This window comes from Hylobates moloch, unplaced genomic scaffold (genome assembly GCF_009828535.3).
Source record: "Hylobates moloch isolate HMO894 unplaced genomic scaffold, HMol_V3 SCAFFOLD_11, whole genome shotgun sequence".
In the NCBI taxonomy this organism is placed as follows: domain Eukaryota; kingdom Metazoa; phylum Chordata; class Mammalia; order Primates; family Hylobatidae; genus Hylobates; species Hylobates moloch.
Genome location: NW_026652286.1, coordinates 36,576,549 through 36,592,380, shown reverse-complemented (window position 1 = coordinate 36,592,380; position 15,832 = coordinate 36,576,549). Strand labels below are relative to the sequence as shown.

Below are 15,832 nucleotides of genomic sequence, written 5' to 3'. Positions count from 1 at the left end.
ATTTGTTTATGATGGTTTTCACCTTTCTCTGATATCTCCTCAAGTAGCTTAACAATTGACCTTCTGAGTTTCTCATTGGTTGTTTTAAAGATTTCATCTTGTCCAGGGTCCATTGCTGGAGAGCTAGTGTGATTTTTTGGGGGGGGTATTATAGCACTCTGTTTTGTCATATTACCAGAGTTAGGTTTCTGGTTCCTTCTCATTTGAGTAGATTATTTCTTCTAAATTTCTTGAATTTATGTTTGATTTGACTGTATTTCATTTATTTGTTTTTAAATTTCTTTTTTCTTCTTAAGGATGAGACTTTAATGCTTATAGTTAATTATAACCTAATTCAGTTCTTGGTGCTTTCATGGGTGAAGAATCCATAAGAGTTTCCTGGTTAGAGAGAGTCTTTGTATGATAGCTTTCTCATATGCTGGTTGTAGTAGCAATGTGCTCGGTGTGCGAACAAGTACACTATCTCCTATGGGGTTGAAATGGTACAGGTATCTTAAAGCTGATCTCATTCTCTGGTGGCATGCACTTTTTTAATTATTTATTTTCCCCCAGTAAAAATAGCACATTTCTTTCTGCTCCTTTGTGAATTTCACAGTTACTGAATCAGGTGGAACTCAGTCAAGACTTTCAACTTTCAGAACTTTAGGCCCTCTTTCCCCATGTATCCTGACTCAGCACTGTGTAGTGGCAAATGCCAAGTACTAGAGACAGACTGCTGGGGTCTGAATCCAGTTAATCTCTTTGTACTTCAGTTTCCTCATCCATAAGACATATAATAAAAAATTTATTCATAATACTGTAGTAAGGATTTTATATATATATATATATATATATATATATAGTCTTCAGAGGAATTCTTAGCATACATAGACTTTATAAACATTGGCTATTAAGACTTCACAATAATTCCTTAGGTTCTATCCTCTACTAGGAGTAAATGAATGCAACTACCAGAAAGTTTATTTTTCTAGACTTTCATATTTGGAGTAAAGGACAGGAATACATTAATCTGTAGTTTTGGGACTACAAATTTGTGGCACTGGGAAAGCAAATTCAGTTCATAGATGCATTTTGTTTGACCTGAAAATGTTTACAGTTTTTTTCATTTGAGGGCCTTTGGGTGAGACATGCATTCCCCAGTTAGCCACAGTCCCTCACCTTTTCCTATCACTTTAATTTCTATTTACCTGCCTGACTCCTGTAGATGCTTTATTTAAGCCAGCATGAAGAGATCTACTGTAAAAGCAAAATAAATACATAGTCATTTAGTCTTTCTGCAATTGCAGAAACAACTTATAAACAAGCCTAATTTCACAGGGGGTCCAGATATTGAAGTTATCTGGTAAACTTTTTTAAAAAACTATGATTATCATGCCCAAGAGGGTAATAGAAAAGGTTGAGAATGTTGGCAGATATCTGGAAGCTCTAAAAAGAAACCAAATGGGAATTCTGGAAGTCAAAATACAATAACTAAAATAAAGATTTTAGTGGTTGAGTTTACTAGTTGACTAGACACAGCTGAAGAGAGAACTAGTAAGTTGAGTATAGCTTAGAGAAAATATTAAGAATGAGGCAGGAGAGACAAAAGGCAAGAAAATACATCATAGAGGGTAAGAAACATGGAGAGCACAATGAGATAGTCTAAACACATCACTGAAGTCTCAGAAGGAGAGAAGAAAAAGTAAAACAGAAACAAGAAGACATAAAAGTTGAGAACTTTTCAAAACTGATGAAAGATCTCAAGCTACAAGAATACCTAAAAACTCCAAATATAATAGACAAAAAGAAATGCACAAAAAGAGAAGCAATCATAACAAACAGCTGAAACTCTTAAGCAAATTGAAAAAATTATGAAAGCAGAGGAAACAATGCAGATTGTTCTCAACGATGCAACTAGACTGTTGATTTCTCAAGAGAAACAATGGAAATTAGAAGGCAATGTAATTTACATTTAAAATGTTGAAAGAAAATAACTGCCAATCTAGAATTCTATACCCAGTAAAAATATTCCTCAGAAATGAGGATATTATAAAGACATTTTCAGAGAAACAAAACTGAGACAATCAGTTACTAGTAGACCCTTAAAAGGAATTAAAGGGAATTCTAAAGGACATTCATCAGACGAAGGAAAATAATTGCAGACAGAAGACTGAAGACCCAAACAGGAATGAAGAACAATGAAAAGGGTAAATAACATAGCTAAGTCTACACGGATATTGACTATATAAAATAACAAAAATAAAGTCTTGTTGTGTTTGAAAGATACATAAAGTTAAAAGTAAAATGGTGAGAAAATTGCATTAAAGTACTCTAAGTTCCTTGTGTTGATCAGGAAGAGAGTAAAAAATTTACCAATTAACATTTAAACTTTGATGATTCAATAATGCAAACTATGACAAAAGCCTCTGGGTCTAAAAAATAGTAGTGGATGACAGAGTCCAAATCTCTCTAGACATGCTCTGAAAAAGGCACCCCTTGTTCTCGGTTAGGACATCTCAACATCATCAAGATGTCAGTTCTTCCTAATTTAATTTATAAACCTATTATAATCAAAATAAAATACCAAGCAACTTTTTTGTTCTGGAGCTAAAGTGCCTGGAAAAATTAAGATACAAGAATAACTAGGAATAATACTGAAAAGCAAGAGCTCTGAGATGGAACTAGCCTTATCACTTATTAAACATACTACAAATCCTCTAACTAAAATGGTGTGGTACTGGCACATGAATACACAGAAAAACTATTGGAATGGAACAGAAAGTCAAGAAACCATGTATATAATACAAGTAGTATATCAAATCACTGGGGCAAATAATTGCTTTTTAATAAATGATATGGAAAAATAGATAGCCATTTGTAAAATATAAATTTATATCCTTCCCTTATACCATACACAAGATTAAATGCAAAATGAATCATGTATCAAAATATGCAAAATTAAACTATACAAGTACTTGAAGAAAACATGGGTGAATTCCTGTATATCCTGAGTGGAGGGAATGTTTTCAAATTGTAACTTAAAATCCAGATGCAAACAAAAAGGATTGTTAAGTTTGACTACAGAAAATAATTTTTTTTTTTTTTTGAGAAGGAGTCTCGCTCTGTCACCCAGGCTGGAGTGCAGTGGTGTGATCTCGGCTCACTGCAAGCTCCACCTCCCGGATTCATTCCATTCTCCTGCCTCAGCCTCCTGAGTAGCTGGGGCTACAGGCGCCCGCCACCACGCCTGGCTAATTTTTTGTATTTTTAGTAGAGACGGGGTTTCACCATGTTAGCCAGGATGGTTTTGATCTCCTGAACTGGTGATCTGCCCGCCTCAGCCTCCCAAAGTGTTGGGATTACAGGCGTGAGCCACCGCGCCCGGCAGAAAACAATTTTTAAAAACATTTTTTAATGGCAAAGAATACCATAAGTAACTCAAAATGCAAATGACAAATTGGGAGAAAATACTTGCAATGTATATTACAGATGCAGGTTGATATCCCTAATATATAAAGAATTGTTTTTGATTGAGAAGGAAAAGTGACAAAAATGGTAGTAAAGTGACAAAGACATGAGCAAACAATTTACGAAAAATATTAAAATAGCTCTTAAATATATGAAATACAAAACTTCACCCAAGATAAGATAAATGAAAATTTAAACCAAACTATTATGTTTTATCCATCAGATTGGCAAAAATTCAAAAGCTTGATAATGTGTAGTAGATGAGGTTGCAGGGAAATGTGGAGTCTCATGTATTGCCTGTGGGAATGAAAAAATGGTGTAATCTCTGTAAAGGGGAATTTGAAAATATCTGATACAACTACATACTCGCTAAGCCTTAGGTTTAGTAACCCCATTTCTAAGAATTTACTTTATGCCAACAATGTGCATAAAGTTTTTCACTGCTGCATTTTTGTGTGAATGCAAAATATTGGAAATTGCTTAGATGCTTACATATAGGAGATTGGTTGAAAACAAAATATAGCACCTACATACAATGGAGTATCTTGCAGCTGTTTAAAAAAAAAAAAAAAGAATGAAGATTATCTCCACGAACTGATGTGGAGTAATTTTCAGAATATATTTTTAAGTGGCCAAAAGCATACTGCAAAAGTGTATGTATAGAATGCCATCTTTCGTGTAACAAATAAAGGGAAACAATAAAACATAAGTGCATTTGCTTACTTCTGCCAAAAGAAAGGTGAAAACAGTAAAAGTTACTTACAAATATAAGAGGAATGGGATTGAAGGGGCAGGGCAAATATTGCTACTTCTTTCTATATGCCTTTTTGCATAGTTTTGACTTTGGGAATCACGTTAATGTTCTACATAACCCAAAAAGCAAAATAAAATAATCAGGAACAAGGCCGGGCGTGGTGGCTCACGCTTGTAATCCCAGCACTTTGGGAGGCCGAGGCGGGCGGATCACGAGGTCAGGAGATCGAGACCACGGTGAAACCCCGTCTCTACTAAAAATACAAAAAATTAGTCGGGTGTGGTGGCGGGCGCCTGTAGTCCCAGCTACTTGGAGAGGCTGAGGCAGGAGAATGGCGTGAACCCGGGAGGCGGAGCTTGCAGTGCGCCGAGATCGCGCCACAGAACTCCAGCCTGGGCGACAGAGCAAGACTCCGTCTCCAAAAAAAAAAAAAAAGAAATCAGGAACAGAGAAATTAACTAAAACTAAATGCAAACAGACATAGAAATTCAGCTGTATTTCAAATTAATAATATAACCACATTGTAGGGGAGAAAAACACTGGTTCAAATAACTTTTGAACATGGCTCTTTGACTATACTATATATCCTCAGTTTAGAGAAAATAACGACAAATTTTGAACTATTTTTCAGAAAGCTTCCTTTTGGTGGTGCAAGTAAAGCTATTCTGAAACTATTTTAAATGCACTGTAGGACTGAGTGATTGAGTAAATGGCTTGGTGTTTTTGGGAACTAGGATTCTAATGTGGAAGAGAGAGGTCTCAATATTAAATAAGGGAGTGCAAGGAAGAACTCTGTGGAGCTGGATGGGAACTGTAAATGCCGGTATGAACTCAGGATTTCTTATTTATAAGATATTCCTTAGCTCTACAATGAAAAGACATAAAAATAGTGACATTCCAGTAGAAATGAGTATACCTAGTGCCAAAGTCATTAAAGGGAAATCGTTAAAAAGAAACCAGGGATCACTGGAGAAATGGCTTATTTCTCAGGGAAGGTACAAGATAGATCTGGAACATTTTTTTGTTTAAATGCCAGAAAACAAGAAAGTACTCAAAAACAAATAAAATGAGGAGAGTATGTTACAAAGATAAAGAAATCACCTTGAAAGGTCACTGACTGGATCAAATCAAATTTGAGCATCAAAACAATAGGGACACATAATTATGTTTTATACATATATTTAATTATATATTATAATCCATTTAAATAGGGATGAGTTTAGGTAAGAGATAGGTGATAGACAGGTAGATAATAGACAGACAGATAGATGAGAAGGTGGGTGCTCAGTTGATATGTGCTGCAAATATTTCTTATGGTAGAATGCCATCTGGTAAATGTCGAGAAAGTAGTAGAAGTGGAAAAATCACTATTTTATAACCAACATGATAAAGACTGGATCAGGCATAAATCATCAGTATATGTGAAATTGAAGGAGAAAATCTGATGAGGAGCAGGATGTTTTGATGGTCTCAAAGTATCTCCCCATAGATCTAGATACAATGTCTAGATAGGATATTCTAGAACCCCAAATTACAGTATTTGAGATTCAGATCTCAATGCACAGGCTTAACTGCAGATCGGACACAGCAGATCATTAGACAGTACTCAAACCTTGACATAGAGAAAAATTAAAACACAGAAAGTTTGAAAGTAAAAGAATGGACAAAATTTTATTATCTAAACATTAATGATAAAAAAGTTTATATAGTTATATTTTTGCCAGACAAAGCAGAATTTATGGCAAAAAACATGCCTAGAGATAAACAGGGACATTTCAGAATTGTAAAATATTCAACTGAAAAATAAATTTAAAATGTTTATGCACTTAATAATACACTTTCAAAATGTATAAAGATTGACACAGCCATGAAGAGAAGTAAGCAAATCCACACTTGCATTGGAAGATTTTTTTTAACACATTGGTCTTGATATTTGATAGGCAAAAAAGGAATAGAGACATTTAAATAGCATAATTAGCAAACAACCTCATAAATATTTTTTAAATACTTCACCCAACAAATTAAGAGTTTGCATTTTTTTCTTTTCAAGTGTACATGAAATATTTGTATTCTAATTGACCTTATGCTGGGTCATAAAACAAATCTCAACAAATTTCAGAGAACTGAAATCATACAGAGAATGTTCCCTGTCAATTATACAATTAAACCTGAAATCAATAACAAAGGCATAATTATAAATTTTTCATGCGTTTAAAAATTTAGAAATATATTTCAACATAACCCATAAGTCAAAGAAGAAGTCACACAGGACAGTAGAATATTTAAGCTGAATAATAATAAAAATATCAAGATATGTGTGCGTGGCATATGTGTGTGTGCAGTAAAGAAGAAAGACTAAAGAAATCATTGACTCAGGCATGTTTCTCAAGAAGCTAGAAAAATAACAGCACAATAGCAAATAAAGTAGAAGGAAATTAATGATAAATGTAAGCAGAAATTAATGAAACAAAAATACAATGGAGAGTATCAACAAACCCAAAGTTAGTCCTTTTAAAAGAGAAACATCTTTGATATACCTCTATTGGGATTAAGAAGAAAAGGTGGGGATTGGGTGGCTGGAGTGGCGCTGCTGTAGCCAGTAAATGACCTGTGACATAAGTATTTGCAAAACTAATGGGGAAGGCCATTCAAGATAAAGATAAATTATATTACAGGAAAGCAATTGAAAATGCAACAATGAAGCATCTGAATGAAGGACTAATTACACTGAATTCAGCACCTATCAATCTTATCTGCAGACATGTACAGACTACATCCTAAGATTGACTTCTGCTTCAATGGAAATACATGAGCCAGTGCCTTATTGGAAATGATTTGTGTGTTTTAAGAACTGGTGTATATCGGTAAATCAGAGATTTCTTCTTGGTTTGGATCCATTGCTGGATATGAAAGATGACAAGTCCAGACAGAAGTAAAGGGAAGACATTAAAAGCAAACAAACAAAAAAAACACAATGCCCCCAGGTTGCTGGAAACAAGTGGAGATTCTGAATAAGTCAAGGCATGTTGAAGCACTGAAAGCAGCAGCAACTGGGAGTAATGTTCCAAGCGGTAATCAGAATTTCAGTCCTAGTGTCATAACTAGCAAATGTGGACATTCTGAAAATGGTGCTTCCTCATTGGACTCTAATAAAAATTTGTTACCAGAGAAAAGTAAAGTATTCTCTCAGAATTGCAGAAAACCAGTAGAAGAAATGGTTCATTCAGAAACAAAATTGGAACGGGTTGTTTGTCCGTACCAAAAGCCAAGTAAAACAATGGATTCCCCAAGCAGAGTCTTTATACAAGAGGCAAAAGATTCACTGAACACTTCCAAAAACCATTCTGAAAGCCATTTTGAATATTAGATGAATGTAACAGGATCCCTTTTTGAGCACAAAGGGGCTTGTAGTCTAAAGTCCAGTTTCTGTCCACCAAGTTTATTGAGTGGTGGTGTTCAGATGCCAGAGTCTACAGCAACCGGTACTGTGGATAATAAGAAAACTGACCAGATGGTTTTCCATTTAGAAACAAACTCCAATTCAGAATCACATTTGCCTTTTATCAAAGAAAAAGTGACAACATTTTAAGTTCAGAAGACTCATGTGTTGTGCCTGTTGAGAAAATACCTAACTTGGGGAATTCAGTCACTTGTAACAACTGTGCTGATGACATTTTGAAAACTGAAGAATCTAGTAGAACCTGTCCTTCCAGCATTTCAAATTGTGAAAGTGCAGATTCAACTTGGCAGTCATCACTTGACACTGATAACAACAACAGCCGTTATCAAAAGAAGAGGATGTTTTCAGAAAACAAAGAAAATATTAAATGCATGAAAACCTCAGAGCAAATTAATGAAAATATTTGTGTAGGTTTGGAAAGGCAAACAGCATTCCTGGAACAGGTCAGACATTTGATCATAGTATAAATTACGAACTATTTGACAATAAACTGAAAGAATTGAACGAACGCACTCTATGTAGAGTGCAGAAATAAACATGAAGGAATAGCTGATGAACTCTTCACCAAAACAGCAAAACTCCAAAGACGTATTAAAACGTATTATTCTCTCAAAGGAATTGTTTGGAACCAAACATGTTATCCAGTAATGGAGACGGTAAGGTTGCAAATTCAGAGATTATGAATTTGGATAAGAATCTGGAGTCAGGGCTGGGCACGGTGGCTCATACCTGTAATCCAAGCACTTTGGGAGGCCAAGGCGGGAGGATCTCTTGAGGTCAGGAGTTCAAGACCAGCCTGGCCAATATGGTGAAACCCTGTCTCTACTAAAAATATGAAAATTAGCCAGGCATGGTAGTGGGTGCCTGTAATTCCAGCTACTTGGGAGGCTGAGGTGGGGGAATCACTTGAACCTGGGAGGTGGAGGTTGCAGTGAGCTGAGATCATGCCACTGTACTCCAGCCTGGGTGACAGAGCAAGACTCAGTCTCAAAAAAAAAAAAAAGTATCTGGAGTCAGTTAATAGTCCAGTTTAAAGAAGGTCTTCTGTGAATTATGAGCCTTCTAACCCTTCAGAAAAAGGAAGTAAAAAAATTAATTTGTCACCAGATCAAAATGAGTCTGTTTCTGAAAGTAACAATGATGATCTTATGTTGATTTCTGTGAAAAGTCCTAATTTGACAACTCCAGTTACATCAAATCCAACAGATATCAGAAAAATTACATCAGGAAATTCCAGCAATTCTCCCAATGCTGAATTTATGGCTGTACAGAGGAAACTTGATTTTACAATTGATTTGACAAAAGAAGGCCTATCCAACTGCAATACAGAAAGTCCAGTATCCACCCTGGAGTACCTTTGAAAACTGTTTTAAACTCAAAAGAAACAACCTCATTGGCGCAAAATGCAGCCCAGGTTCCTGAGTCCTTTGAGCACCTGCCACCACTCTCAGAACCACCACCACTAATACCTGAATTAGTAGATAAAATCCGAGACACACTTCCTCACCACAAGCCTGAGCTCAAAGTGAAATGGGTTTTGAGACCCAGGGGCATTGCCCTGACTGGGAATATAACCAAAATCAATCCCAGTGAGCTTCTGTAGAAAGCTACCACCTCTTCCTGTGTTATGAGAACCCTAATAATAAGTTGATTTGGAAGAAGACTGGAGAAATTAAAGCTTTACCACTCCCAAAGGCCTGCCCTTTATCTCAGTTTTTAGTTTCCAACAAATATTATTTTACTGTCCAATAAAAAGACATTTTTGGATGTTATGGACCATTCTGTGACATCAAATCTGTCCCTGGGTTTTCTGAAAATCTTACCTAAAAGAGAGGTCTTCAATAATTATATATTGTACTACGTTTTTTCCATAGTTGAGTTGTTTGTTTACAATATCACTGTAATACTATTTGCCATTGTAAAAGGTCAGCTCAGATTGTAAGCCCTTTCTATAGAAACAGTCCTCTTCTATATGTTGTAAGTGGCCAGTAATTTGATGAATTTCTGAAATGTATTAAATATATCCTTCCAATGGATAGATTCTAAAGCTTACACTCTCATGGACCCATGTTGCTGAGGTGTGTTGTGAACAATACCTTTGGTGATTGTGGAACTGCTGCTTCCATCAGAAGACCTAGGATACAAGCAGCCACTGTTTCCTCCATTGACAATCAGTTTTTAGTGACCTGCTGTGGTCAGCATAGCTACAGGCAAAATCAGTTCTTTTTTTTTTTTTTTTTTTTTTTTGAGACAAGAGTCTCGTTCAGTTGCCCAGGCTGGAGTGCAGTGGTGCGATCTTGGCTCACTGCAAAATCGGCTCTTGACTGAGGCTGGATCATACCTGGGGTGCACCTCTGCCAAGATTTTATGAAAAGATAACATTTTGGGCTGGATGACAAAAATAAATTATAAAAATTAAAAGATTTCATGAAAAAAGAAGAAAAGGGAGAAGACACATATATATCCAATGTCAGGGATGAAAAGTCAACTTTGCTAGAGATTCTGCTAGTATTAAAAATAATAAGATGCTAGTAATGGCATATTATTAATAACACAACCGGGATTTAGATTAGATGAATAATATCCTAGAGAAATGCAACTTAGAAACCTGAAGATCTTCATAACTTTGGGGTATGAAAAGATTTTTTTTAGGCAGGATATTAAAAAAGTGCTAACTATGATGGAAAATAGATGTTTACCACCTTGAAACCAAGAATCTCTCTGTTCTTCAAATGACTTGATGAAAAGTAAGCCAACAGTGGGAGAAAAGATTTGCTACACATATAGTCAACAAAGAGCTCATACTCAGAGAACAAAAAGAACTTCTAAAAATCAATAAGGAAAAGTCAAACAGCCAAATAGAAAACGTTGGCAGACAACTTCAATAAGCACTTCACAAATGAAGAGATCTAAATGACCAGCGAACACATGGAAAGGTGTTGGGCCCCATTACTAATTGGGGAATGTAAATTAAAACCATGAGTTACCAATGTACTCACCAGAATGGATAAGCTACAGAAGTCTGGTAATACCAAGTCCTGTGTAGCTCTGGAGTAGAGGTGCAACAGTTGGCACTCTTCTCACTGAAGGAAACCAGAATGCATCATTCCAAAATCTACCTCTTTGAAATAAATATTTTTGAACTGAAGGCAATTAAGAAGTAGCAAAGAGAGGAAGAGCTCTTTCTATTCTCTCCTCTGCCCCTACTGCCTAAAGACATGACATAAATTATCTTTTACTGGAGACGACTGCTATTAGCTCAGAGATGGCACCAGAGGAATCTACAAATAACCCTTACTCCATTAGTTTATTCCCATATTCTACTCATAGCTACCTCTGGAAGCTTAAAACTTCTTTGCTTTGTCTTGTCACTTCTCTAAAATTTAGTATTCTTTGTTGAAGACGTTAAATAAGGCAGAGTTTCAAGTCACTGCTTTGAGGTACCTTTCATTGAAGTTTCTCTTATGTGATGCATGCTGTTTGCATTTATACACTTGTCTGCTTTTTCTCTTGTTAATCTGTCTTTAGTAACAGGAGTCTGTCTCAACAATACATTTGTAAGGGCTGAGGAAAAATTATGTTGTTTCCTTGGCATCATATATTGCTGGTGGATATGCAAGTTCACATGATTTATATGGAAAAGAGTTGTCAGAATCTTCTGAAGTTGAACATATACATACTCTATGATCCCAAATTTCCTGGAATTTCCAAAACTTCTTAGATTTATACCCATGGAAATTCATGTACATGTGTATTATGAGATTTGTATAAAAATATTCATAGCTGCGTATTGACCATGGCCCCAAACTGGAAGCAATGTTCATGTGCATCACTTGTAAAGTTGAATAATCTAGAGCCATATGCTAGTTATATCTGGTGAAAAAGCCAGATTCAAAAAAGTAAATACTGTTTGACTTGATTTATATTAAGTGCAAAAACTAGGCAAAAAGTTAGTGCTTAGGAATGTATGTTTAGGTAGTAAAGCTATAAAGAAAAGTATAGAAGTAATTGCCATAAAAATCAGGATAATGTTGCCCTTGTTAAGGAGAAAACATGAGGTGGCTTCTGGGTGTTGATCATCATCTAAATCAGGAGTTGGTAAATTACAGTCTGGTACCTATTTTTGTAAATAAAGTTTTATTGGAACAATGCAAGCACATTTGTTTAATATTGTCTATGGCTGCCTTCACAATGCAACAGCAGATACAGATGCTGTGACCTGAATGTTTGTGCCTTTCCTACCAAATTCATATGTTGAAACCTAATCACCAATGTGATGATATTAGGAGGCCTTTGGGAAGTGATGAGATCATGAGGGTGGAGCTCTCATAAATGGAATTAGTATCCTTATAAAAGGGGCCCAGAGAGCTAGCTTGCCCCTTCTACCATGTGAAGACACAGTGAGAGGGAACCTTATAGGCCAGAAACCAGGAAACAGGCCCTTACCAGACATGGAATCTGAGTCAGCTGGCACTTTGATCTTGGACTTCCCAGCCTCCAGAACTGTAAGAAGTACATTTTTATTGTTTTTAGGCCACACAGTTTATGGTATTTTGTTACAGCTGCCTGAATAGACTAACACAGCAGAGTTAGGTAGTTGCTGAAGGGACCAAATCAGCTAAGTGAAATATTTACTCTTCTGCTCTCTAGAGAAAAAGTTTGCTGACCCCTGACCTAGACTTCCACCTGGATGTTTATCTCACAGGTGCTTCTTTGTGACAAATCACTGCCCTCTACATTCTATTTCTGCTGTACATTTTTCTTTTATATATCTTTCTGTATATATGCTATATTTCACAATAAGATGATATTTAAGCTCTATATTTGAGTTTCAGCAGAGAACAACAGAACTGGGTGGAGATGTGGGCACTGGGAGGTGGGTGATTCACCTTCTTAGAACCTCCTTACATAGAATTTGCACTTACTGGTCAGCTGGTGTATACTTCACAGGTTTCCAGAGTTGTTCAAGAACAATCAAAACATGAATGTCCCTTTTTTTTTTTTTTTTTACAAATGAAGAAACTGAGGCTCAGGGAGATTTAACTGTCTTGCAGAGTTCTCAGAACTTGGGTGAGGAGATGGGATTTGAACACATTCTGTCCAACTATGAAGTTCATTACACCATGAGGTTGCCTCCTAGCTATTGTTAGAAACAAAACAAATAAGAAGGAAAAACTCAGCCTGATCCTCAGGCATTTTAAGGGCCTGTAGCCAGCTCCTAAATTTAGCCAGTATTTTTTTTTTCTCCAAAATACATTAAAAAATGCTTAACTGGATCATGTTTTCAGTCTCCTTAATAAATTCCTTTAGCAAAAGGCTTGCAGAATGGGAACTATGCCCTGGAAACTTCTAGTCCTAGTAACCTGCCTGTAGTTGCGCAGGAGGACCAATCTTCAAACCCAAGTCTATTTCCGAAGCTTGCGGAGGCCTGCAGGTGACTGATAGCTTCAATCACACCCCACTCCAAGCCTCTCTGCAAGCCTTGAAAATGAAAGGGTGGGATTGGCCCAACCAATCATTCCTGACAGAGCTTTACAGAGCTTTGTACTCTGCTTTTTTTGCAGTACTCTCAGAGCCACAAAGGAAACAATCACCTTTCCCAGGAACAGTACAGGCTGAGATGCCTTCTCAGGATTTTCTCTGCTTCAGCAAAGCCCTTATTGCCTCCTGCTCCACAGTTCACCAAGTGTAAATTATGGGGAAGATTAACCTGCCTATTATTACAATTGTTCACTCAACTCTTAATACCAAGAGCCATTACAGGGAAATTAGACTTCGGGGAATGCTATTTACAGCTGCTGGCCTGGCACCCAGGGGACTGCTACTAAATTCATTTATATGTTTTTCCCATGGAAATTCTCAGTGGATTTAGGTTACTCTTTCAATTTCCTAATCCTTACTCATCATAACACCTTCCAGTGACATTTTCTTTCCCATCATACTTGAGATTATTTCTCTAACAGGCAGAGTTATGACCCTCAACATGATCCTCAACATACCGGGGGAGCTGTGGGCTAATGTGCTTATATTGGCATCAGAAAGACCTAGGTTCAAATTCCAGCCCTGGGAAAGAGGAGGCAAAATAACCATAGACAAGTTATTTAATCTCTCAAAACTTCAGGTTCTGCATACATGAAATGCACAGTTGTTAAGATTCAATGAAATAATACATACAAAACATGGAACATGATGTCAGGTTCATAGGAAGTGATGGTGGCCAACATGATAGTTGTTTAATTCCAGGTATCTATTATTGTTGTTGTTTAATGAAATCCTGACTTTATTTATAGACTGAGCAGACTGGGAGGGACAAGGAGCAATGGGAAGGGTTTACGGAGCCTGATGGAAATGGGACTTGCCAGGATGGACTGAAAACATTCAGTGAATAGATGGCTTGGGAATAGGAAATCTGCCCTTTCCACCTACTCCCACCCATCGCCCACATTCTCTGGCTTGGGACCTCTGCTGCTCTACCTACCAGACCTCATGTGGTCCTGTAGCCCAGGGCTGGGCATGGTCCCTTGACTCTTTGTAAATTCCTGGCTGTCATTCTGTGTTCTTTCTGGCACTGGCTTCATAGCAGCAGAATTTTAACAGACGTCAAACGTCTGGTTTTGTTTGGCTTCAGTTTTCAGTTAGAATATAGTAAGTCATCCTTTCCTCACCACTCCAGACCTTGCATATTTCTGAAGACACATTGTTTCCCTTCTTCCCTAGTGGCAGGGATGGGCCTCTGCCCTGCTGTAGTTTTGGTATTTAACATTTTCAGGGCCACTTACTGTAGATGTCACTGGACTTTCAGTCCTGTTTTCTCACTTGCGCCTATGAAAATGACTCTGAGGTTTGCTGGGAGTTCGATCACCCCTACTTTACTGGAATGGGTAATCTAAGACCAGGTTATATCTGAGTCTAGGTGCCACATCTCTTGGGTCTGTGCCAGCACGCTGTACTCTAAAAACTATCATTGTCTCCTTCCTAGAGATGAGGCTTGCAGCTGCAGATGGGTATCAACTCATGGAAAGCTACTCCCTTCAAAGACCTGGATGACTTTATTCTGGATGTTTCTGGCAAGGCCCCAGGTCCAAAGAATCAAGAGGGTCCTGATGGACCCTCTGAACTTACAGACTTAGTTCCTGAAACTACATGTCTCACCACCTTCTCCCTTCCTGTCTGTTCCAACCTGCCCGGCATCAGCCCTCACCTGTTACCCCCATTCCTTCCTCTGCCTGTTCTTTCCCTTGGCTGTAGTCAATAGCTCCTTCCACCTTCCAACTTTTGGCTTCATCTCCTGGCCACTGACACCCATGGTGTCTCTGCCTTTGACCTGGCCCCAGCATGCCTGTGTGCTGCCCTCTCAGGAAACTTTCATCTTTTTTTTTTTTTTTGAGATGGAGTCTTGCTCTGTCACCCAGGCTAGAGTACAGTGGCATGATCTTGGCTCATTGCAACCTCTGCTTCCAGGTTCAAGCGATTCTCCTGCCTCAGCCTACTGAGTAGCTGGGATTACAGGCACCCACCACCATGCCCAGCTAATTTTTTTTCATATTTTTAGTAGAGAAGGGGTTCCACTATGTTGGTCAGGCTGGTCTTGAACTCCTGACCTCAGGCGATCCGCACACCTTGGCCTCCCAAAGTGCTGGGATTACAGGCTTTAGCCACCACGCCTGGCCAGAAACCTTCATCTTGAATTTGTCTTCTGGACCCTGATGGCAGCTCAGGAAGTCCTTGCAGGCCCTGAATGCTCCATAATATAATCCCAGAAGCACATTCTGATCTGGTGCTTGTATATCTGATGCCATTCAGGTCCCATATGCAGACTTGAGACAGGCTGGACACGTAAAACGGTTGAATAACTGGGCAAAACTTCTATGATCTCTGTTCCTCCCCTTCAGAAGGAAGATGATATTCCACACTGCTGGGGTAATGCCTCGCCATCCCCTGAAGTGGCCCGGGCTGTCCTGCCCAGCCTTCCCTGGATGGCACAGGCTGCCTGTCACCTGGCAGGAGTCTATAGGCTTTGCAGCCAGGGCCTGCATTTTTATATCATCCTAAGCCAGCACTATCTCTGCCACCACTCACCTTGGCTCAGTCTGCTCAAAGTCTCTCCTGCTTTCACATATCAGTCTGCTCACTGTGGGCTTGCCCCTGGTTTTGGACCCTAGTTTACCTGC

At 38.0% G+C, this 15,832-nt stretch overlaps 1 pseudogene; it reads left to right on the top strand.

Moving 5' to 3' along the window:
- Positions 1-7,114: 7,114 nt before the first annotated feature.
- LOC116477308 (activating transcription factor 7-interacting protein 2-like) lies at positions 7,115-9,488 on the top strand (annotated as a pseudogene).
- The last annotated feature ends 6,344 nt before the right edge of the window (positions 9,489-15,832 follow it).